A 23,185-nucleotide genomic window follows, 5' to 3' on the forward strand; every position below is an offset into this window, starting at 1 on the left:
ACACAATTTATTTAACTTAATATTTGTTTCTAACTTTCTCAATGAGAAACCTTCAGCCTAGGGGTGCCGCAAAATAATTCTGATGCTTCGGGGTGCCGTGATTCAAAAAAGTTTGGGAACCCCTGGTCTACAAGATGCAGACAGTGCAGTGTTCAGAATAATATAACGTGCAATACACAGAAACTTGCAGGTGGCAGCCGAGGAATAAAGCGAAGGCCTAATGTATTCCATGCTTGTTAGCTATCACCCGTCCCGTACTGTCGGGGGTACTTAAGGTGATGCCAGATGGCTGTGCCAATGTAACTTACTGATGGGATCATTACTTTATGTACATTGTGCTATAGCCTACAGCCAAAGTCTCCGTCCAATGCCACAAGCATTTAACCCTACATGCCAGTTGTATAACATTCGTTAGATGCACATGGGTAGTATGCCTGGCGAGTCCCTGAGTGCCCATATACAATTACATGGGGAGCTACATGTGTATTAGCCTAGGGCACCTGGAACCTTTAATCATGCCCTGGCTGTGGTTGTACTGTAAATAGGCCTCGCTCAGGAATAACGTTCTGTAATGGGAGGTGAGGAAACGGGGCCAGGCCTCCTGGTATATTGCCTAGCTTGCCCACATGAGAACCTACCGACACACAGGGCACCTCAGAAAATGGACACCCACCACCATCAAACATTATCCCAAATAGCCCCACATGCCACAATAGGGCATTAATAAAAAAAAGTTTTATATACTGTATACTGCCGGCAGGAACGGGAGAACCCAACTCTAAGGGTGATGCTGGGCACCGCCACAATGTATGGCTGCGCAGGTATCTGCCATATACAGTGCTGGCAGCCTCACTACTTTCCCTGCACACGTCTGTGGTTGACTTATTCACATACAGAATTTCCTCAGATTCCTCAGATACAGATTTAAATAAAATGTAAAAAAAAAAAATACAAAGAAAAACAATGATAAGAAAATCAGCGTTATATCGGTGGCGCTGCCCACTCGCTGTGACCCTGCCTGCTCACCACCAAACTTTCTGGGTTAATAAGCTGCTGGTGAGGGCAAATGCTTTCTGACTAATGCCATGTGATTAGCAAGAGCCAAGGAGATAAGGGCTTCTGCAGTGATGTTACTGATCATGCTCCCACCAGAAGTGCCAGATTAACATCCACATAGGCCTTTATGAAGGGACTATTGTGTGACAGCAGGACGAGTGACAAGTGCTGTCTACATAGGGTGTAGCTAAAAACCATCGCAGTGACCACCCTATTATACAGAGAGCATCAGTGACCACCATGATACAGAGAGCATCAGTGACCACCATACAATACAGAGAGCATCACAGTGACCACCATACAATACAGAGAGCATCACAGTGACCACCATACAATACAGAGAGCATCACAGTGGCCACCGTATGATACAGAAAGCATCACAGTGACCACCGTATGATACAGAAAGCATCACAGTGATCACCATAGGATACAGAGAGCATCACAGTGACCACCATGATACAGAGAGCATCTCAGTGAACACCATATAATACAGAGAGCATCTCAGTGAACACCATATAATAGAGAGAGCATAGCAGTGACCACCATATAATACAGAGAACATCAAAATAACCACCATATGATACAGAGAATATCACAGTGACTGCCATATGATACAAAGAACATCACAATAACCACCATATAATGCAAAGAACATTGCAGTGACTACCATATGATACAAAGAACATCACAATGACTACCATATAATACAGAAAACATTGCAGTGACTCCCATATGATACAAAGAACATCACAATGACTACCATATAATACAGAAAACATTGCAGTGACTCCCATATGATACAAAGAACATCACAATGACCACCATATAATACAGAAAACATTGCAGTGACTCCCATATGATACAAAGAACATCAGTGACCACCATATAATACAGAGAACATCACAGTGACCGCCATATGATACAAAGAACATCACAATAACCACCATATAATACAGAGAACATTGCAGTGACCACCATATGATACAAAGAACATCACAAATAACCACCATATAATACAGAGAACATCGCAGTGACCGCCATATAATACAGAGAACATCACAGTGACCGCCATATGATACAAAGAACATCACAATAACCACCATATAATACAGAGAACATCGCAGTGACCGCCATATAATACAGAGAACATCACAGTGACCGCCATATGATACAAAGAACATCACAATAACCACCATATAATACAGAGAACATCACAGTGACCGCCATATAATACAGAGAACATCACAGTGACCGCCATATGATACAAAGAACATCACAATAACCACCATATAATACAGAGAACATTGCAGTGACCACCATATGATACAAAGAACATCACAAATAACCACCATATAATACAGAGAACATTGCAGTGACTGCCATATGATACAAAGAACATCAGTGACCACCATATAATACAGAGAACATTGCAGTGACCCCCATATGCTATAGAGAACATCTCAGTGATTGCCATATGATACAGATAGCATCACAGTGACCACCATGATACAGAGAGCATCTCAGTGAACACCATATAATACAGAGAGCATCTCAGTGAACACCATATAATATAGAGAGCATCGCAGTGACCGCCATATAATACAGAGAACATCACAATAACCACCATATGATACAGAGAACATCACAGTGACCACCATATCTAGTGTTCCCACTAGGCTGTTTTAGCAGCGCCCCGCTAAAAGAGCCTGCTGCCTGTCTTGCTGGTGTGCCCGGGGAAGCTCCAGGCACCGCAATCTTGGTGGCGCTAGGCTTCCCCGGCAGCTCAGGGACTTCGGTGGGTCTAGATCCGCCCCCTTGCACGACGGAGGCAACCCGGGCACGCCCCCTTTAGTGGAGCGGCGGCCCGGGCACGCCCCCTTTAGTGACGCGGCGGCCCGGGCACGCCCCCTTAAGTGACGTCGGCGGCCCGGGCACGCCCCCTTTAGTGACGTCGGCGGGTAAGGGAGTAAGCTGAGCTGCTGGTGGTGATAGGAATTTTCCTGTTAGACTGACTGCACTGCAGGGGGTCCTGAGCTGGGCCTATTTTCAATGGGGGGCCTGGAGCCACAACTCCATTGTTTTTTATGTATTCTTTTTTTATTGAATGAAATCAAATAAACATTTCAAAATGTCCAAACAGTAAAGTGTGTGCATTAGTCTGGTTTAGAATAAAGTACAAATGATCTTGGAGGACTGGATAAATGCGTCAACAATTACTGAGGATAACGGTAAGTATCAATATGTAAAACTAAGAGGTGAAGAGGAGAGAGAAAAGAGAGGGGATGTGAGAGGTAAGAAAGGATAGGGGGGAGAAATGTGGGCGGGGTGACCAGCATCCGATAGCAGGATAGTTAAGAGTGCAATAACCGTTCTTTTATGGTGAGACAGCGAAAACCTCATTATCTGAGTGCATATCATTTTTGTAGGCCTCAGAGGATTTATACTCCAGCCAGGGAAGCCAGACCGTCGTAAATTCCGCTATTTTATCTTTTGAAGAGAGTAGTGTATCTTCCATATTCTGATAATAGTTAATTCTAGAGAACCACAATCTCCTCGTGGGTGGGCTGGCAGACTTCCACAAGATGGCGATTACAGCCCGAGCTGCATTAGTTAAATACCTCATCAATGAAGTTTTATAGTTCGACAACAACAAAGTCGAATAGTTGATCAACCAAAAGGCGGGGTCAGTGGGTACTGGGGTACTGAGAATCTCCTGTGAGGTTGCTATTATATCTGCCCAATAAGTTTTGATTATGGGGCAGTTCCACCAGATGTGGAGCATAGAACCTGTAGCATTTCTGCATCTCCAACAAGAGGGGGGTATAGAGGGCTTGATAGCATGGAGTACAGAAGGGCACATGTGCCACCTCATCAACACTTTATATTGGGTTTCCCTTACTTGGATGCATATAGAACTTCTATGGGATTTAAGAAAAATAATTTCCCAATCTTTTTGGGTTAAGGATAAGCCCAAGTCTCGTTCCCATTTCTGGTTCCGGCCGTCAGGGAGTTGGAGTAGTTTATATAGATAGGAGATTGTGTTGCGGGGATCGGTAGGGGCCACGCATAGGGGGATATTCAATCCCCGGCGAGCATCTCCCGTCGGGGAGATGCCCACCGGGCCCTATTCAATGCTGTCTTCCCCGACAGCATTGAGCAGGGTTTCTCGGCAGAACGAGCCCGACATCACTAGCTGTCGGGCTCGTTTTGCCGAGAATGGCCGGGAAGTGACGAGCTGCCGGCTGCAGCTCGTCTCTTCCCGGCAGCAACTCGCGGCCACGCCCCCTTTTCGCTCCCCGGCAGGCGGGACATTGAATCCCGCCTGCATGTTCTCGGTTGAGTCGACCGCCGTGACCCTCAGATTGAATACCCCCCATAGCCTTTCAAATTATGTGAGTTCCCTAGCCGCTAATTTGGCCCTGCCATTGGAATTCAAAAACTGTCGCACTTGTAAAAATTTCCAGAAGTCTTTGGAGGGGATGTCCCATTTCAAACGAATATCGGAAAAATTGTTTAACCCCCAGAGGGCTGAACTAGTTGACCTACCCTAAACAGACCATCTGGAGCCCATTGTCTGTAGTGTGTGAGGACCATTCCTGGGAGGAAGTCAGGGTTGCCCAAGGAATGAGGTTAGGGTACTAAAAGTCGAAGAAATATTTATGTCACGTCGTGTCTTCGAGAGTGTTGGAGAAATAGTCGGATGGATAATGGGAGGTCTATTCAGTAGCGGGAGCCAGGGAAAAATCTCAGGATATTGTTGCATACATTCACCTTCTAGTTCCACCCACTGTTTGCAATGTCTATTCCTGGTCCGATCTAAAACTCTGTTGAGCAATATCGCATTGTAGTAGTTTTTTACATTCGGTGGTTGAAACCCACCATTACGAACAGAGCGAGCCACGATAGATTTACTGATCCTGGGTCGTCTACGAGCCCTTATAAACTGTTGAATCAGAGATTGTACATTATGGAACCAGGAATCTGGGACACGAACCGGAAGGGCTTGAAGAATATATAGTAATTTGGGCAAAATATTCATTTTAACAACATTCGCTCTCCCCAACCAGGAGAATTTTTTATAGTGCCATCTACTAAGATTATTCCTCACAGTGGGTGGAAGTTCAAAGGAATTATTCAGGACAGGTCATTAGGCAGTTGGACACCTAGGTAGGTAATGTGTGACTCCTTCCAAACAAAGGGATAAGAATTTTTAAGTTTGGTTACTGAAGAGGGTGGGATTGAGATATTAAGAGGCAAAATACTTGGATGGGTTAATTTAAAAATTAGAGAGATAGCGAAAAGTATCTATTTCACTCAAGAGATGGGGGAGTGAGTGGGCTGGGTTTGTTATGATAGGATAGGAGATCATCTGTGAATAGTGGCATCTTATATTCCTTATCAGCTACCTTCAATCCTGTGATATTGTTATTCGCTCTCATGGCCCTAGCCGGGGCTTCTATGCAAAGGACGAATATTAAAGGAGATAGGGGACAACCTTGTCTCGTGCCATTCCTAATATGGAAGTATTCAGACAAGGTGGCATTTACTCGAAACCTTGCCGATGGAGAATGATACAAAGCTACAATTCTGTTTAGGGCCTGTGGGCCCAATCCTATGTGCTCTAGAACCGCCCTCATAAACCCCCAGCCAACCCTGTCGAAGGCCTTTTCGGCATCTGTTGACAGCAGTATGGTGGGAATCTTGTTTGTGGAAGCCAGGTGTATCACGCTGAGGACCTTAGCAACTCCATTGTTATACCTGCCGTGCCCTCCAGTACATGGGTGGTGCTCATTCTCATGCCCAGGAGGAGGCTGATGTGATGCTGGTAACCAGGGCACGTAACAGCTCTGGGAGGCTGTGAGAAATGTAGCCTTGGGGCTGATTCCCGAGGTGGAGGCAATGCCGGCATCTGTGCACCAGGGAGATACTGCGCACGTGTGGCGATTGTTTAGCGACGGCGGATGCAGTGAGGATTGAGACTCACAATGCGTAACAGGAGGTGAGCGTTTATGGGAGTGGCTACTAAACCACAGGCATGTCGCGGCCATTTTGGGGGCATGCCGGAGCCTCCATCTTCATACACAGTTGAGCGCCGCTGTACAAATCCAAAAGGCAGCGTCATTAGCATATATTGGCAGATTGCTGCGCCTGAATATGCATGCACCAATGAGTCCATACAACATGTGTGTGAGTATGTATATCAACTGTTTGTGTGTCTCTGAAATACTGCCATCTGTTGGCATCGAGTGAAACTACATCTCTTTCTCTCTCACACATGCACAAACACAGAGGCAATCACAAGATAGCAGACTAGCTTTCGAAGCATTTGTTTCGAGCAGGTGTACTAGTATACACACACACACACATACATATATACATTGATACACATGCATAAATACAAGTCATCTGAAAATGTAAACCTTCTTTATAGTAGATTTTCCCCCCATTACTATCCCAGGGCCCTGTTCTGCATTGAACACGAATTAAATCGAGCCATTAACAAACTACCGCGCATTCGCACTGCACAACCGCATATAATGAATATCGTATAGCGGTCCCAGTTTGACTGACAGGTTACGGCTTTCAGGGGTGGAAACAAGATGTTTTCTGGGCGTGTTTCTGTGATGTTACCGCTGACCACTCCCACCATGTCCCAGATTAGCGGCAGCCTCGTACCTACTTACATTTGCTCACATGGAGACTACTCTTCGATGATCCGGGAGAAGCGAATGGACGGCGATTTGCGTTACATCCGTAATTTTGCAATGGGCGTTTATTCCTTCTTTCTGGGTGACATTTTTATTGCTCGTAGACCACTGCTTTTTCTCTAATGAGCGATCCTGCTGAATCAGGCCCCTTGTCCTCTATACTCATCTACCGTCCCTCTCCGTACACGCGCAGCCCTATTCCTGGTGTAAGAGATCCACCAGAACACACAGCGGAATTGGCGAGCGCAGCCTGCAGTCCCACCCACGTGCCCGCAGTAACCTTAACCCCCTTACCACCTACAGATATATACACTCAGCGCCAGAGCACGCACAGAGCAAAAGGACACAAGATACGTTCGCAAATCCAACATGCCCCAAATCCCCAATCCGCATGTGTGTGCCCCCCTGGAAGCGTAAGACGCCACAATTACAACAAGACACCATCGGCTCAGTATATCGGCGCCAGTTGCACATGTGCACACACTCAGAGGCTAAGAGACAGGGCAGCGCCAAATTTTAAATCGCAGCGAATGTCTCTCATCAGTAGTGGTTCACAACGCTCTCTGGTGCTGCAGAGTTAGGGGAGAGGGAGGGGGGGGGGGGGGTGTTTTCCAGCTGATTCCCATGGAGACTACTTTGCCCACTCTGGCGTACCCAGCTAGTCCTGTGATACCTCTTACAGGGGCCCACGCTGCAGCACGCGGCTGATGGGTTAATCCCACAGTCGCACAAATTTGATGTATCAGTGCAGTGACACCAGAGACCACCGGTCAGTTTCCTCCAGTAGGAGCGGGCGCCTGATGTAACAAAGCGTGCCTAATGACGCAGCTATATTACCACTTTCGATAGAGTGCAAGCTCTGCAGCCCAGTAACGGTATGCCAGCACAACCCCATACATTCTTGTCTGCACACTCCTTCAGGGAGGACACAATCCTTTATTACAGCTGCCGGAGTGATAACAAAGACAGAGACAGAGACGTACCTGGCAGAGGTGCCCATTGCACAGGAGCAGGGTGCAGGCTGCGGATGGGCACGGATGTCCAGGCCTCCGTTGGGCACCCAGACAGGCTCCTGCTCACTCCCCGAGCTCCAGGCTGACAGCTCCTGCAGCAGGAAGTGATTCCAACTCACACGGACTTTCTCTGACCTCACCCTCCATGGCAACTGGGAATTTAAAGGGACAGATTCCCCATCCTGTAACGGGATCAAATGTAATGTCACCAGCGTTATGTGCACTGGGCATGTATGTGGCACTACCACACAGTACCCAGCGTACTGCGCCAGAGCTGACAATTACATGGCCCAGTACCCAGTGTACAGCACCACAGAGCTGACAATTCAGTGCCCCAGTACCGAGCGCACAGGGCCACAGAGCTGACAATTTAGTACCCCAGTACCCAGTTCACGGGTGTGGTATATGATCCTAACAGTTGGGATCTCGACATTCATTAGCCCGACGTCGGGATCCCGACTGGCCGGACTCAGACAGTGGGGCGAGCACAACAAAGCCCCTTGCGGGATCGCTGCGCTCGCCACGCTGCGGGCACGGTGGATCGCTACGCTCGCCACCTATTCTATTCAACCTCTATGGGAGTCGTGGACCCCCACGAGGGAGAATAGCCAAGTGTCTGGGTTTTGATTGTCGGGATCCCGACGTCGGGGTAATGACTGTTGGGATCCCGACTGTCGGGAAACTGTCCGGCATCCCCAGCCCACAGCGCCACAGAGCTGACAATTACCTAATGTACTGCACCGACAGAGCTTGGGGAGGGGGGGTAGAGTTAGGGCTGGGGGGGAGGGAGGGGTTAGGGGGGGTCAGGGGGAGGGGTAGGCTGCTAGGGGGGTTAGGATAAGGTTGGGGGAAAGGGTTAGGGGGGTCAGGGGAGGGCTAGGGTAAGACTAGGGGGAGGGTTGGGGGGGAAGGTTGATGTTAGGCTGTGGGGGAGAGGGTTAGGCTGTGGAGGGGTTAGGGTAAGGCTGGGGGAGTTAGGGGGGGGCAGGGGAAGGGATAGGCTGTGGGGGAGGATTAGAGTAAGGATGTGAGGGGAGTTAGGGTAAGGCTGTGAGGGGGGGTTAGGTTAAGACTGTGAGGGGGGGGTAAGGCTGTGAGGGAGGGTTAGGCTGTGGGGGAGTTAGCGTAAGGCTGGGGGGGGTAAGGTGTGGGGAGGGTTAGGGTAAGGCTATGGGGCGGGAGGGTTAGAATCTGGGGGGGGGGGTAGGGTAAGGCTATGGGGAGGAAAGGTTAGGCTCTGGGGGGAGGGCTGGGGGCGTGTTAGGGGGCACGGTATATATTCCCCATCTGGATGCTGGTGTCGGTATTCTAACCTGTATGTATTCCTACAGATTGCTCCCTGCTCACGTAGAACAACAAGTCTCATCATGTCCTGGCAAAGCTTTCTCTTACCTGTGTGTATGAGTCCTGCTGGCTTAGGAAATGTGGAGTGTAGCACACCATACACAGAGGAGATGTACATGGCGCTATAGTGTCAGGTGCAGCCATCAGACTGAGGGTAATGCAGAATCTCTCCCATCCTTGCTGTGTAATGAGGAAGACCCCTAACTGACACTTACCATCCTGTCAGGGGACCACCAGTTCCTGTTCCTTCCCATCCTTATTTAATTGCCCCTGCAGGGCAGCTCTACAGATGAGGAGGGGCGTGGTCTGAGCATGGGGCGGGGCATCGTGCGCAGAAGGACGTGGCCCTATACGTTAGGATAGAGATGGGGCGTGGCTTGACCATTGGGTAGGGCATCGTGCGCAGCAGGAAGTGGTCCCCTCCTGTACATTAGGAAAGATATGGGGCGTGGTCTGAGCATGGGGCGGGGCATCGTGCGAGGTAGGACTTGGCCCTGTAGATTAGTACAGCGATGGGGCGTGGCCTGAGCATGGTGTGTGGGGCATCATGGCCGTGGGAAGCAGCCCTATAGACTGGGATAGAGATGAGGCGGGGGACTTTCCGGCACATCAGAAGAGGAGGAAGCTCATGACAGTTACTATGTGGCAATACTTCTGCATACTATAAGGTGGATACAATCCTATAGGCGGAATGGGATCATTCGTCAGACTGCATTTAGGTCTACAGTCATTAGGTCGACCCCACTAGGTCGACTGGCAGGAAGGTCGACCTGACTTAAGGTCGACATGGGCCAAGGTCGACATGGCTTAAGGTCGAATTTGCATAAAGGTCGACATGAGGAAGGTCGACTGGTCATAAGGTCGACATGGGTTTTGCACTGTTTTTTGATCCGAATGTCGACACAGTCGACATGGACACAGTTGGCAATGAGAATCGGACCCTCGCATCGCTCGCTTCGCTCGCGATGCTTCGGGCACGGTGCCTCGCTGCGCTCGGCACACTATTTTATTCTCCCACCACGCCCTAGTGGATGGTAGGGCATGAAATACCGCCTGTCGGCACATGTCGGCTCAAAAAACAGTGAAAAACCCATGTCGACCTTATGACCAGTCGACCTTCCTCATGTCGACCTTTATGCAAATTCGACCTTAAGTCATGTCGACCTTGGCCCATGTCGACCTTAAGTCAGGTCGACCTTCCTGCCAGTCGACCTAGTGGGGTCGACCTAATGACTGTAGACCTAAATGCAGTCTGACGAATGACCGCATCCCCTATAGGCTATACCTGTATACTGATTGGCTAATGCTGCTCCTCTGCTCTACAGGGGGAATTGAAGAGTGCAAATCGGGAGTCACTTGTTATGACTTTGGTTTCACATCGATTTATCAGGCTGTTAACTATTATTAAACTGTATAATAATCAGAATATTGGTGGGTGGGTGAATAATTAGAATAACAATTATAGTATACATTATATCCAGTATTATACATTATACTAATATATTATACACTAGTAAGCCTGCACAAAGTCAATGCTTCGAAAGCTAGTAGATGTAGTTTCACTCGCTGCCAGCAGATGGCAATGTTTCAGTGACACACGGACACTATATATATATATATATATATATATATATATATATATATATAGTCCCAGGGTAGCCAGGCACTACCTCCTTACTCAGTTACTGTCTGGGTGCTCGCACCAAACAAATGTATGTATATTCCCAGCGAGGGTGCTGCACTCCAAAAGAATACTTCAGTTAATCCATATAAAATGAAGATTTAATAAGCAACGTTTCGATGTCAGCGCGACACCGTCATCAGGCTTCAACAAAGTACAGTACAAAAGAACATACCTTTATAACAAACACCCAGGTGAATTCCTAGACAGTGAACGCCGGATACCAGCCCCTCAGCGCAAGCAGATGACGTCAGCAGCGCGAGGAGGGTCATCCAGTAATTGTGCACCCATCACCAGGACAACAGCAATAAACAAATGGACGCGACCATGTCTTGTCAGGATCGTATACAAGCACACTGAAAAATAGAAAAATAGAAAAACATATCAGTACATGCTAAAGGTATACAGAGAAGCGCTGTGCTAAGTCATTAGGACATATACAGCAAGGCAGAAAAAGAGATAAATAAGCATATAGGCGGATAAGCAGGAAATACATCAATAACGGATATCTCATATGTCACATATATCGCATGGTGCAGCAAGCTCTATAAGGTCAGTAGCAACAAAATGTAGTATGCATGACTAAATCATAGTAGGGCAGAAATACCAGTATGCTCATTAAGCCCGTGAGGTGCAACAGTACCTAATTTAATGATCCACCGAGCTTCGCATCGAAGGAGTGCAGCTTTGCGGTCACCACCCCGTATGGACGGGGGGACATGATCTATCATGCGATATTTCATTGTCATTAAATTATGTTTAAATTGCGCAAAGTGGCGCGCCACAGGTTGCTCACTAGTGCCAGCTACAAGGGCTTTTTTTATAGCTGACCTGTGAGCGGCCATTCGCTCTTTGAATGTACGCTCAGTTTTCCCTATATAAGAGAGGCCACAAGGGCACAATATCTGATATACAGTATATTGCGAGTTGCATGAAAGGGTGTATCTGATGTACATAAGTTTACCAGTACGGGGATGGTTGTAAGTTGGGCCAGGTATCATGAACTGGCAGGTAGTACAGCTACAACGAACGCATCCCAAATTCCGTGAAGCTCTACCTATTTTACAGGGGGCAGCATCGGATTTGACTAAAATGTCCCTAAGGTTACGGGAGCGCTTGTAGCTCGGTAGCAGTTTGCCATTATTGATACCAATATCGGTATCAGTTTGGATCATGGGCCAGTACGAGTTCGCTATATTTTTAATTCGTGGGCTGAGTTCATTGTAAGTAGTAACCCACGGTATGGTGGATGCCGTCAAGGGGTTAGGGATTTTAGGGACTAACAATGAATCTCGTTCTAAGGCCATGACTCTATTTTTAGTAGCTAGCAGTTCTGACATAGGGTAGCCTCTGGCTAGAAAACGTTCTACCATCTGATCAAGATGGATGGATACCTGGTTGGGGTCGGAGACTATGCGCCTGACCCTAAGCATTTGGGAGTAGGGTAAACTACGAATGGTGGATTTTGGGTGACAACTAGAATATTCAAGGGCATTATTGCGATCTGTGGGTTTACTGTAGAGGCAAGTGGACAAACAACCATTTTGTAAATTAATAGAAACGTCAAGAAAATGAATAACAGAAGGGCTCCAAGAGTACGTAAATTTGATGGGACTAGTGCTTAAATTGTGTGCATCAATGTAATTACATAAGACCTGGGGGTCAGAATTCCAGAAAATCAAAAGGTCATCTATATAACGAAAATACTGTAACATATGAGGAAAAATGAAAGAATTATCAAAAAAGAAACTTTGCTCAAATTCAAACATAAAGGCATTGGCATATGAGGGAGCTACCGCCGCCCCCATAGCCACGCCCATCAGCTGTAGATAAAACTCATTGTTATATAGAAAAAATTTTTTTGTTAGCACCATATTCATAAGCTCCACAAAAAAATTTACATTCGGGCCCAAGTATTCAGAATTATCACTTAAAAAATGACGAAGTGCCGACAGGCCGTCGGCATGGGGAATGGCCGTATAGAGCGAGCACGCATCAATCGAAAACATGCATGTATGTTCACCCAGACCTGTCAATGATTGAAGACTCTGTAATAGACTGGTGGTGTCCTTGAGGTACCTAGGATGTTTGGAAATGCAAAGTTGAAGTTGGCTATCCAAATAAATGGAAAGGGGTTGCATAAGGGAGTTCCTGGCTGCCACGATAGGGCGGCCGGGTGGGTCCACCAGTGTCTTGTGTATTTTAGGTGTACAATAGAACAAGGGCACCACAGGATGATCAGGTAACAGAGCCTTTTGTAATTTGGTAGAAATATAGTTGTTGTCCACTCCAGTTTGTAGTAATGTCTTGAGTTCTTTGGCGAAGATCGGAGTCGGGTCATTCGCAAGCTTGCGGTATGTGGCAATATCATTTAAATGAGATAGTACCTGTGTGTGGTACTTATCCAAGTCCATCAACACAAGGGCTCCCCCTTTATCAGCTGGGCGAAATACCAGCGAATTATCGCTGGCTAGATTTTTCAATGCAGATCTTTCGACCCTACTCAAATTGTTGTGCAAACATTTGTAGTCGCGTGCCGCTGATGAGACATCTTCATTTAGTAGGCGAGCAAACGTCTTAATTGACGGATTAAACGACTGTGGGTCGAAAGTCGACCTGGGTTGAATGCGCAGCAGTTGTTGTGGTAGTTGGTCGACATGGTCAGTAGTACTGACACTGATGGGAGGAGGTTGAGATTTATTAAAATATTCTTTAAGGCGAAGTTGTCTGGACAATTTTTGTTGTTCCACCGTCCAGTCGAGTTCGCTAAAGATAGTGGTAGGAATGTAAGAAAGTCCTTTGGATTTAGTCATGCATACTACATTTTGTTGCTACTGACCTTATAGAGCTTGCTGCACCATGCGATATATGTGACATATGAGATATCCGTTATTGATGTATTTCCTGCTTATCCGCCTATATGCTTATTTATCTCTTTTTCTGCCTTGCTGTATATGTCCTAATGACTTAGCACAGCGCTTCTCTGTATACCTTTAGCATGTACTGATATGTTTTTCTATTTTTCTATTTTTCAGTGTGCTTGTATACGATCCTGACAAGACATGGTCGCGTCCATTTGTTTATTGCTGTTGTCCTGGTGATGGGTGCACAATTACTGGATGACCCTCCTCGCGCTGCTGACGTCATCTGCTTGCGCTGAGGGGCTGGTATCCGGCGTTCACTGTCTAGGAATTCACCTGGGTGTTTGTTATAAAGGTATGTTCTTTTGTACTGTACTTTGTTGAAGCCTGATGACGGTGTCGCGCTGACATCGAAACGTTGCTTATTAAATCTTCATTTTATATGGATTAACTGAAGTATTCTTTTGGAGTGCAGCACCCTCGCTGGGAATATATATATATATATATATATATATATATATATATATATATATATATATGATATTATACATTATATTATGCTCAGATGACCATTTTATGTAAAACATATTACTTAGTCAGTAAAGATGGGCCCAATAGCAGCTGCACCCCTTGCACCTATGGTAGTAATGCCCTTGCCTAGCATGTACCCAGGTTACGGATCAGGCGGTGCCTTGGGGGAGGGGTGAATACTGTAAGTGTTATAATCTGTACAGGGAATTATCTGGGCCCGTAACATACTGCCATCTTACTAATGCCATGGGTCTGAGTGTGCCATTGCCCTTGGTCATGCCCAAAATCACCACCAACCGCCACTCTGACCTCCGACTGCCACCTACTAAAGCCAATTCATTTCATTCTGAAATGTCTGATAACAGAGGGCAATAACTCGCTCTCAGTGTACCTGAATGTTACCCTTTGGGGATCTCCCAACTCTCCATACTGACGCAACCTGTGATTTGTATCATCGCTGCAAAGTCCAGCTCGACCAATCAGCAAGCCCCAGCCACATCTGTGCACCCCTTTATACCTGGTTGCTGCGCCCTCTGGGGTAAATCTCGGTCAGACCCATGCACTAGCAGTGGCAGCAGGTAATCCCCCAGCTGCTAATGAGATTTATACTTCTCTCCCCGTGAGCCATCAGCAAAGGATGTTGTTAGTAAATGGATAAAAGTGCTGTGTTCCATTCCTTACACACCAATGTGCCAGCTGTGGGGGGCCTCCGTGATGACGCCAGGCCCTTCACCCATGGTATATTTATATTACTGGGAAGTAGAGTTCCAAGGCATCCTCCCTTATATCATTAGCGCCACTGTAGCCGGTGGCAGGACTGGATCTCCACTGGAAGCACCCACAAACATGTTTTTGCTTGGCCTGCAGTATCTGGTGGGCCATGTGTCCTCCCAGCGGTGGCAGCACCACAAGCTGTGGAATTTCTAGCACTGTGTCAGGTCACTGGGATGGCGTCGGGCAAAGTGCTGCAGGCATGGTAATCGGAACCCCGCTCTTCTCCAGACCGGGTCCATCAGCGGCAATGATGCTGCTTGTATCGGGGAGAGCCAGACATCTGCTCCTGGAGAGATCACTTGATGCCAGGGACAGCCGACACAAGGGTTAATATGCTCACACACTGAAGTTTTCTCATCCTATATCAGTAGAGCACCAGCACGTTCTGCAGCGCTGTACAATCAGAGGTTGGCTATTTCCATGCAGAAGAGCTTACAATCATATTTCTCCACCAGCCCTGACACATGTACAGGAATTCCCAGGGACGGGATACTGTACAGAGGACATGTGCGGCTGTCTAGTACCAGCACTACAATCCCCAGCATAACACTGACACCTCACGTGAGCAGGTGAGGACATAACCCTGCGTCAGTGGTGACTTACACTATACAGGATCAGGGGGATTGTGAGTGGCTGTCAGCATGCTGATTGGTTGAAGACTGGAGCAATACACCAATAAGAGTGCAGAACTGTGTATTTGCCTCCAAGCCTGCAGCCAGGCAGTGAATGGCTGTCGGCATGCTGATTGGTGGAGAGCACAGGAGGGACCGGTGTGATAACAGGACCCTGAGTAAATACAATTTACTTACAAGTTAATGAAAACATTACTGACAGCTAATCCTGTTTTTGCTGACACTTTATCACACGATGTCAAAACCAATCTAGATCAAGAAGTTACCGCAAATCCAATCTACATCATCACAAAACCATTTGTCGACATGTTTCGTTCTTACCGGTTTCGTTTTCCCATAACCGTCAGCAAGTGCTGCAGTTAGCGGCATGCAGTGAGCGTCAGCCTTTGGGACAAGGGCAGAGCTGCAGGGAGACCCAGCACCTCACGCTCACCTTCCTTGCAGGCTGCTGAATATTTCATCTGCTGTGTCCGATTCCGCACTGTCACCGCTATCTGTGCAATGTTACAATTAGAGGAATCAATATTGCTGGGGAGATTATGGAGAGCACAGAAGACGCGCCGGTGGTTAAACTGCAATAGACGGAGAAATAATGCCGCGTTTAACACCATGCTTTCTACTTTGATTACCAGGGAAAATGTTATAAAACTTTACGAGGGACTATTTGTCACCGGTGTAGGAATATTATGAAGCGGCGCGAATGCCCCGAGGAAATGTAATGGGAAATATAAGGACAGGCTGTGAATCTCTGTGCTGCAATTTCTTGTAACATTTTAAGAGGTTCCCATTAACATTACAGGGCGCTGCTAAATATTCATGCAATTTAAATATTCTCTGATGTGCCAAACGAGGGAGGGGGGACGGGCGCCATATATAATGGGATATGTAAATACGGATTGGATGGGGATTAGGGAGCCGCAGGTGTGCAGGATGAACGCAGAACCCAAGGGTCTAACCTTCCCTAATGGAATTAACCCAATGAGGGTACATAGGATTCCATATGGGCAGGGGAATCCTCCCCATTGTTCCCCCCCCCCCCCCACCCAGCAGTCATGCCAATGGCCCCCAGAATCCTCAGCGGGATTGTCTGCACAGCATTGTGCTCCCTACAGCGCCGGCGGAGTACTTTTGAGCATCCGTGTCTATACTTGGGACAAAAAAAAAAAAGTGAGGAAACCATGTCGACCTTCCCAATGTCAATCTAATGCTTGTGTCGACCTTTAGACCGTTGACCTTTTCATGTGTTGACCACAGTGGTCGACCCAATCTATGTCGACCTTACTAGTTTCGACCCAATGGCCCAGGCCCATCTGTATTCGCCCCTGCTTACAAGGGTATGGATCATTAGTTCTACAGCAAGAAGTATTGGGTCAGCACCATTGGGTCGACATGGGCAAAGGTCGACAGGTCATTAGGTCGACAGTCAAAAGGTCAACATGGGGTTTTTCACTGTTTTTTAACCCAAATGTTGACACAGGTTAAAGTGCACCACGTCCCCTAGCATGGCTCGCTAAACTATTATAGTCTCCATATTCTCCCACCAAGCCCTAGTGGATGGTAGGGCATGAAATACCGCCTGTCGGCACATGTCGGCTCAAAAAACAGTGAAAAACCCCATGTCGACCTTGCCCATGTTGACCTAATGATTGTGTCGACCTAATAACCTGTCGCCCTAAACCCATGTCGACCTAGACCCTTGTCGACCTTTTAGCATGTCGACTTAATGGTGTCAACCATTTTGCTGTAGACCTAATGACCGTATCCCATTCACAATATAGGAGTTTTTTTGGGGATTAGTTCCCTTTTGATAGAATCGTTCAGCCTAAGTGCAGCATAACGCTCCCCTGTACCCCGCCGTCGCCAGCAACACTCCGTCAGGCACAGCGGGTGCTGCCATAGCACAGAAGCAGCAGAAGTGTAAATACTGCTGGCATAGCGGCACAGAAGGGGCCGTTCTCAGTAAATCAGCCCCGTTAAGTGTTAGTGAGAAGTGATTTCAGCGAGTGCAGCATCTGGTGACTGTCGCGTTACGTGGCTATAATCAGGCAGGAATGTGCACAGATATACAATTAGTCCTGGCTCACACACAAGAACGCACAGCGCCACTACAACCACCGCCCAATATCGCCTGTCACATCATCCCCAAACCAAACTTTTATTCTGTAATGAATATTCCCCAACATTTCCGATGCAGCTATTAATATACAAATGAAGAACAATGCACATCCTGGTACAATGATGGCTTCCGTATATGGCAGATAATATCATGGTCGCATTGTATAAATATATATTCACCGGCAAATCAATGGCCATCGTTGCCAATTCTGCAACTGGCCATCGATCGTGCTTAACTATGCAATGGATGACCATCAATATATTTACATATCGATGGTCATCCATTGTATTTGATTGAGTGGCCTGTGGGCCAATCAAAACACAGGGGGCAGGGCTTCGCAAGTGTTGGGGGTGGAGCTATGCTCGGTGTCCGGACACTTAAAAAAAAAAACCCGCAAAAAATCCCCCATCGATGGCAAAGATATTCGACATCGGCCATAAACCATCAATGATTTCGAATCATTGATGGTCGATGGCCATCCCTACGTGCATCTATAGAATCCCAAAGTATGCAATGGCGCTCAGAGCGGCCATTTTTGTTACAGCGCCAACATTGGCTTTAGCATCTGACATGACGCTGAAAGGAGAATAAATAGTGTACGGTACTACATCAGTCCCATCATAGACGCGGGGCGGTTCTCCATCGATGGTGCCAACACCACATTCTATCGATGGAAGTAGCGATCAGTGAGCGGCAGAAGCGTGTCTCAGTGACTGGCCAATCAGGGGAGGGTGGAGATAAGGGACAAGAGCACATGGTTAACTGTCTTGTGATGGGGTAAAAAATGAGCGATGCTGCAAATTGCGCCACGTAGCAGCAGAGCGTGGACTGTAGTGACGCCAAATCGCCACCCTGCCCTCCCCTATCAGATCTCTGGGTACAGCATACTGAAATACATTCCCACATGTAAGACGCTAGGAAGAGGGGGCATGTGGGACGGGCTGGCAGGCCGCATTGCCAGGCAGCCAGCGTTCCCCTGCTCTCTATGCAGACAATGCCCCATCCCAGGAATATTCGGGGAGTCGCTCGGCGTTGCTATGGAACTGTCCAAAGGTTACACAACATCCACCCCACATTCCGGCTGGATGAGGCGGAATGTTCTGGAAGTGCCAGCCCCGTTTCTGACTCCAGATAGGGGATGTGACCGTTAGGTCTGCAAGCTTTAGGTTGATGTGGTCATTACTGTAGGTCTTCACAAGCATTCGGTCGACATGAGTTTTAGAGAATACACTTATAGGGCATCCATGTAGACTTAAGTCGACAGACACCAAAAAAAACCATGAAGGCGCATGTTGACATAATAAATGTCAACTTAAGTCTCATACCCTCAGCTAGGGAAGTAGGCCACCCTATATGTTGGTAACATAGGGACTTCCATACGCAGACCGGTAATATCCCGGCAGCTCTCTCAGAACAAGTCAGTAGAACCGTTTTATGAACTACAAGTCCCAGCATGACCTGTCCCAGAATTCAGCTACCCACGTTCTGTGCAATATCCCTTTATCCAGTGACCTATTTGTCTACATGATATGGTGGCATGTACCCAATCCTGCCAGCCGTCGCCTACTTACTGTACCCAGCTACCCATCACATTGCCCTTATTTGCAGCAAGTATTTACTGATGTCGTTGTGTGAACGAGGGGACAGATTCAGCAGGCATTCTGGCAGTTCTGAAAGAACAGGCCCGGTCACAACTAGAAGATGCTGCTGTGGTTCCACGCGCTTACAGAATGGTATCTGGCACCACAATGATGCGGCCAGATGCCCGTGTGGTGACACAAGGCCTTATACACTCTGCATCTGTCCCCATTACCAGGTGGATTAATTACTGAGCCAGCTATGCCTGTTACAGAAACCCAGAAAACACAAGCTGCTGGGAGCGCCTAGTGACATGATTACTACACCTGTGCTGCAGTCATCTTGGTCTGAATCTCTTCACAGCAGCACAGGCCGGAGGACAATAATATTCCATATATTATACGTAGCTACCTGTGCCCCTGAGAGCTCAGATTACTACACCTGTGCTGCAGTCACCCTGGTCTGAATCTCCTCACAGCAGCACAGCCCAGGGAACAATAATACCCCATATATTATACGTAGCTACCTGTGCTACTATGAGAGGTCAGATTACTACACCTGTGCTGCAGTCACCCTGGTCTGAATCTCCTCCTCACAGCAGCACAGGCCGGGGAACAATAATACCCCATATATTATACGCAGCCACCTGTGCCCCTGACAGCTCATATTACTACACCTGTGCTGCAGTTACCATGTCTCACTAGTGGAAGCATTACCCTATTACATATCGGACGTGTCCCCCCTGATTTATCACCCGGCCGTGCTAATTGGGCCCAGCAGGACTCCGCTATGACCATACAGCTGCATGGTCACAGAAGCCCTGCGTGTGCTTTAGCCTGTGGGATAGTTATTGCGTACAGCAGGCAGCGTACACCTCCACCAGTCTAGCACTGAGAGGAGAACATTATCATTCTGTGCTCACAGAATGCTGCAGCTTCCCTCCGCCAGAACACGGTTTGAATTTCTGATTTGCCGCTGATAAATTTGCATTGCAGCTAATGTGTGTGTCTAGACAGACACCAAACCCAAGTCCTTTGTTCTACCATGTAAGACGCATACTATAGCTCAGAGGGATTGGCCCCATTGTTAGAGAGCAGTGCAGTCCTCATGGCCTCCTGCGCTGTGACAGTCAAGGTGACACACTAGCGTACGGGGGAGAGGACAGCGCCGCAGCTCCAAGGCACAGCTGTGACCCTACAGGCTGACCATTCTTCCTGTATTACACTGCCTATAGCGTCTGTCATGTGCTCTGGCATGGATTACTAGAATCATCTCACAGGCCCCATTACCACAGACACTGAGCCACAATGCTCCTAGATGGGGACCACAACCAGCGTCCGGTCCCCAGAGCATCACCCTGCAGTGCCAGGCTGGTTCTGTAGTGAGTCTATGGTATAAGCTTGCGCTGTCTGTGCAGACCCTTCAGCTCTGCCTGGGGTCCCCCTGGGGGTACACGCATGCATCTCAATACAGATTGCTTCTGCATTTATACCCCCATCTATTGGCTCATACATGAAACAGATTGGGAGAGAGTTCTGCTTAGGATACACGTTCTGCCATAGATACAGAGCAAGCGATACGGGGGTCAGAGGGTACAACCGTGCTGGGACCCTATCCTGTGAGGGGCCACAAGGTTCTGAGGGGCTATAAGCATTGCTGAGGCAATGCAGAGTCTAGCAATAGTTTATAAAGGCGCCGGACAACCACCCACTTGGATTCCTGGAAGGGATCTTATGTGGATCCCCCTCCAGTGACTTATGGGCTCGGTCCCCTGCCCGGTTACCCATACTAACGAGTTTAGTGACAATCACACGATGCCCAGAACCGCACAATGCAGCACATTCCCATCTGCCCCTCCCTATTGCATTACATACACAATGCTGCACCTCATTCCGGTTTCTAAAAAAAAAAAAAAAAAGTGACAACTGAATCTCTTGACCATATACTATACTGCAATGACCTAAGACTGGTTGATCAGACATCTTACAATGCCAATAAATACATAATAGATAGATAGATCTGCCACCAACATACTGTAGATGCAGGATAATAACAGGACAGGGAAAATACAATCTATGTTGCATTAGGACAAGGTGCTGTAACCCATATCAACCGCTGATGTTTGAGGGGAATGAGAGCAATCCCCCAGTTGCTGTGGGTTACAGAACCATTTCCCTGTCTGCTTGCTGTGCGAGGCCTCCAGCAGTTCCATTGTAGAAGCTGTAACAAGAGTAGGACGGAAGCGCCGAGGGCTTTGTGTGCTGTACAAACACAGTGACCTGCACCTGGATATTGCTGCTACAGGATGACTTTATCACGACAGCGCCATGGACACTTTCCGTACCCACCCCCACATCGCCGCAAGTTATGTGTGTCAAATCAAACAATTCCCATTGCTCGTTGTCACTGAGGACAGTAATCATTTGCAGCACATGTAAATCAAGTGTGGCTAAAGTAACACCGCGTGATAAATACCAAAGCAATACATTACACAGTAGAAATGAGCAGCACATTATATCAGCCAGTGCTGCGCAAGTGCCCTACAGCTGATGGAACGCACAGGTTCCCGGTGTATTGGCAACGTTATCACGGCAGGCCTCAATGCACCAGGCAGAATCCAGGTGCTGCGGAGAGCGAGGGGTGGATATGGAGACACGCTGGGGTCACTACAGTGAGCAGGTGGCCAGGCCCACCCTCATATAAAGCAAGTCACCAGCATGCGAGATGAGATTTCAGAGGTTAGTGCAGCAGCCGCCGAGTGAAGCATCATCTGTAGGACGCTGGGGCGCTCGCTGGACACTCTGTAAAATATTATTGTCGGTTGAAGTTCAGAGTAATTAAAATGTAATTCCTGCCCGGGGCAGCGGCAGATGTCTCTGTACGGGAGGAACACCCTCCAGCTTCAGCACACAAGGAGGAACACAGAGAGCAGACAAGAACTGGCACAGTAGGTGCAAGACGTGGCACTCCTGTCACTTACACAGTGGCCATTGTAACGTCTGATTGCTCACGAGAGTGCGGCCAGATGCAGTGGTATCTGAAAACCGACCCCTATTTGGGACTACATGCACTCATGGTCAATGTAGCACCCCCGCCACCCTCTGCCCCCTGAATAAACCTCATCTCTGCACACCGCTAGGCACAATGGCGATCTGAGCTACAGGCAGCACCACCAATAGCGACCTAAGCCCTTCATACTCCGCCCACCTGGGCCATGGTTACAGAACCGCTGATGATCCCCGCCCACCTGGGCCACGGTTACAGAACCGCTGATGATCCCCAGTGTTACTAGCTAGCCCGGGCCAAGCACGTAACAACGCAAGGTACAATTCCCGGCAATATATAGAGCACCAGTCACTGAGAGCTAATTGCCAATGGTAACTGCTGAGAGCCTTTTACACCTCCATAATATCACATTTAAACCCTGTACTGGCAATGTGAACCGCAGTATGGATTTCTCATAAAATTCCATTAAAGTCTCTTCTGTCTGTAACTCAGATGGTACACGGGGTGTGAGCAGGTTTATAACATTGCTGTAACCCTTTGCACACCTGCTTGTTTGTGTTACATCAGTTTCCATGTGTCCCCTTCTCCATGCGCCTCAATGGTGGGGCTTTTCCCCACGCCTCCCAGTATCACCAGGATGTCAGTGCTGACAGCTGGTGCATATCTGTCACTTCCAATTGGACGGGAGATTCACAAAGTACCCTGGCAGGTATATAGTGCTCCCTGATTGGGCAGGAGCAGCAGCCAGTCAGGAGAGCCGACTACACCTTTCCCAGACCAGGGCACAGGCTAGGGTGGATGGATCCGACCGTCTCAAAAGGGCAGTAGGACATGATTTCTGATAACATGGGGATAAATATGGGGCGTCGTGAAATAACGGGATGC

General features: G+C 47.9%; 1 protein-coding gene across 1 annotated transcript in view; it reads right to left on the reverse strand.

Moving 5' to 3' along the window:
• Positions 1–7,901, reverse strand: part of NACC2 (NACC family member 2) — a 108,053-nt gene extending 100,152 nt beyond the window's left edge. Inside the window, exon 1 of the mRNA XM_083161121.1 lies at positions 7,748–7,901. The gene's annotated coding sequence lies outside the window, so the exon portion shown is untranslated. The remainder of the gene's footprint in view (positions 1–7,747) is intronic.
• Positions 7,902–23,185: the final 15,284 nt, after the last annotated feature.

Source organism: Crinia signifera, chromosome 9 (assembly GCF_055691185.1).
Source record: "Crinia signifera chromosome 9, ASM5569118v1, whole genome shotgun sequence".
NCBI classification, from domain to species: Eukaryota; Metazoa; Chordata; class Amphibia; order Anura; family Myobatrachidae; genus Crinia; species Crinia signifera.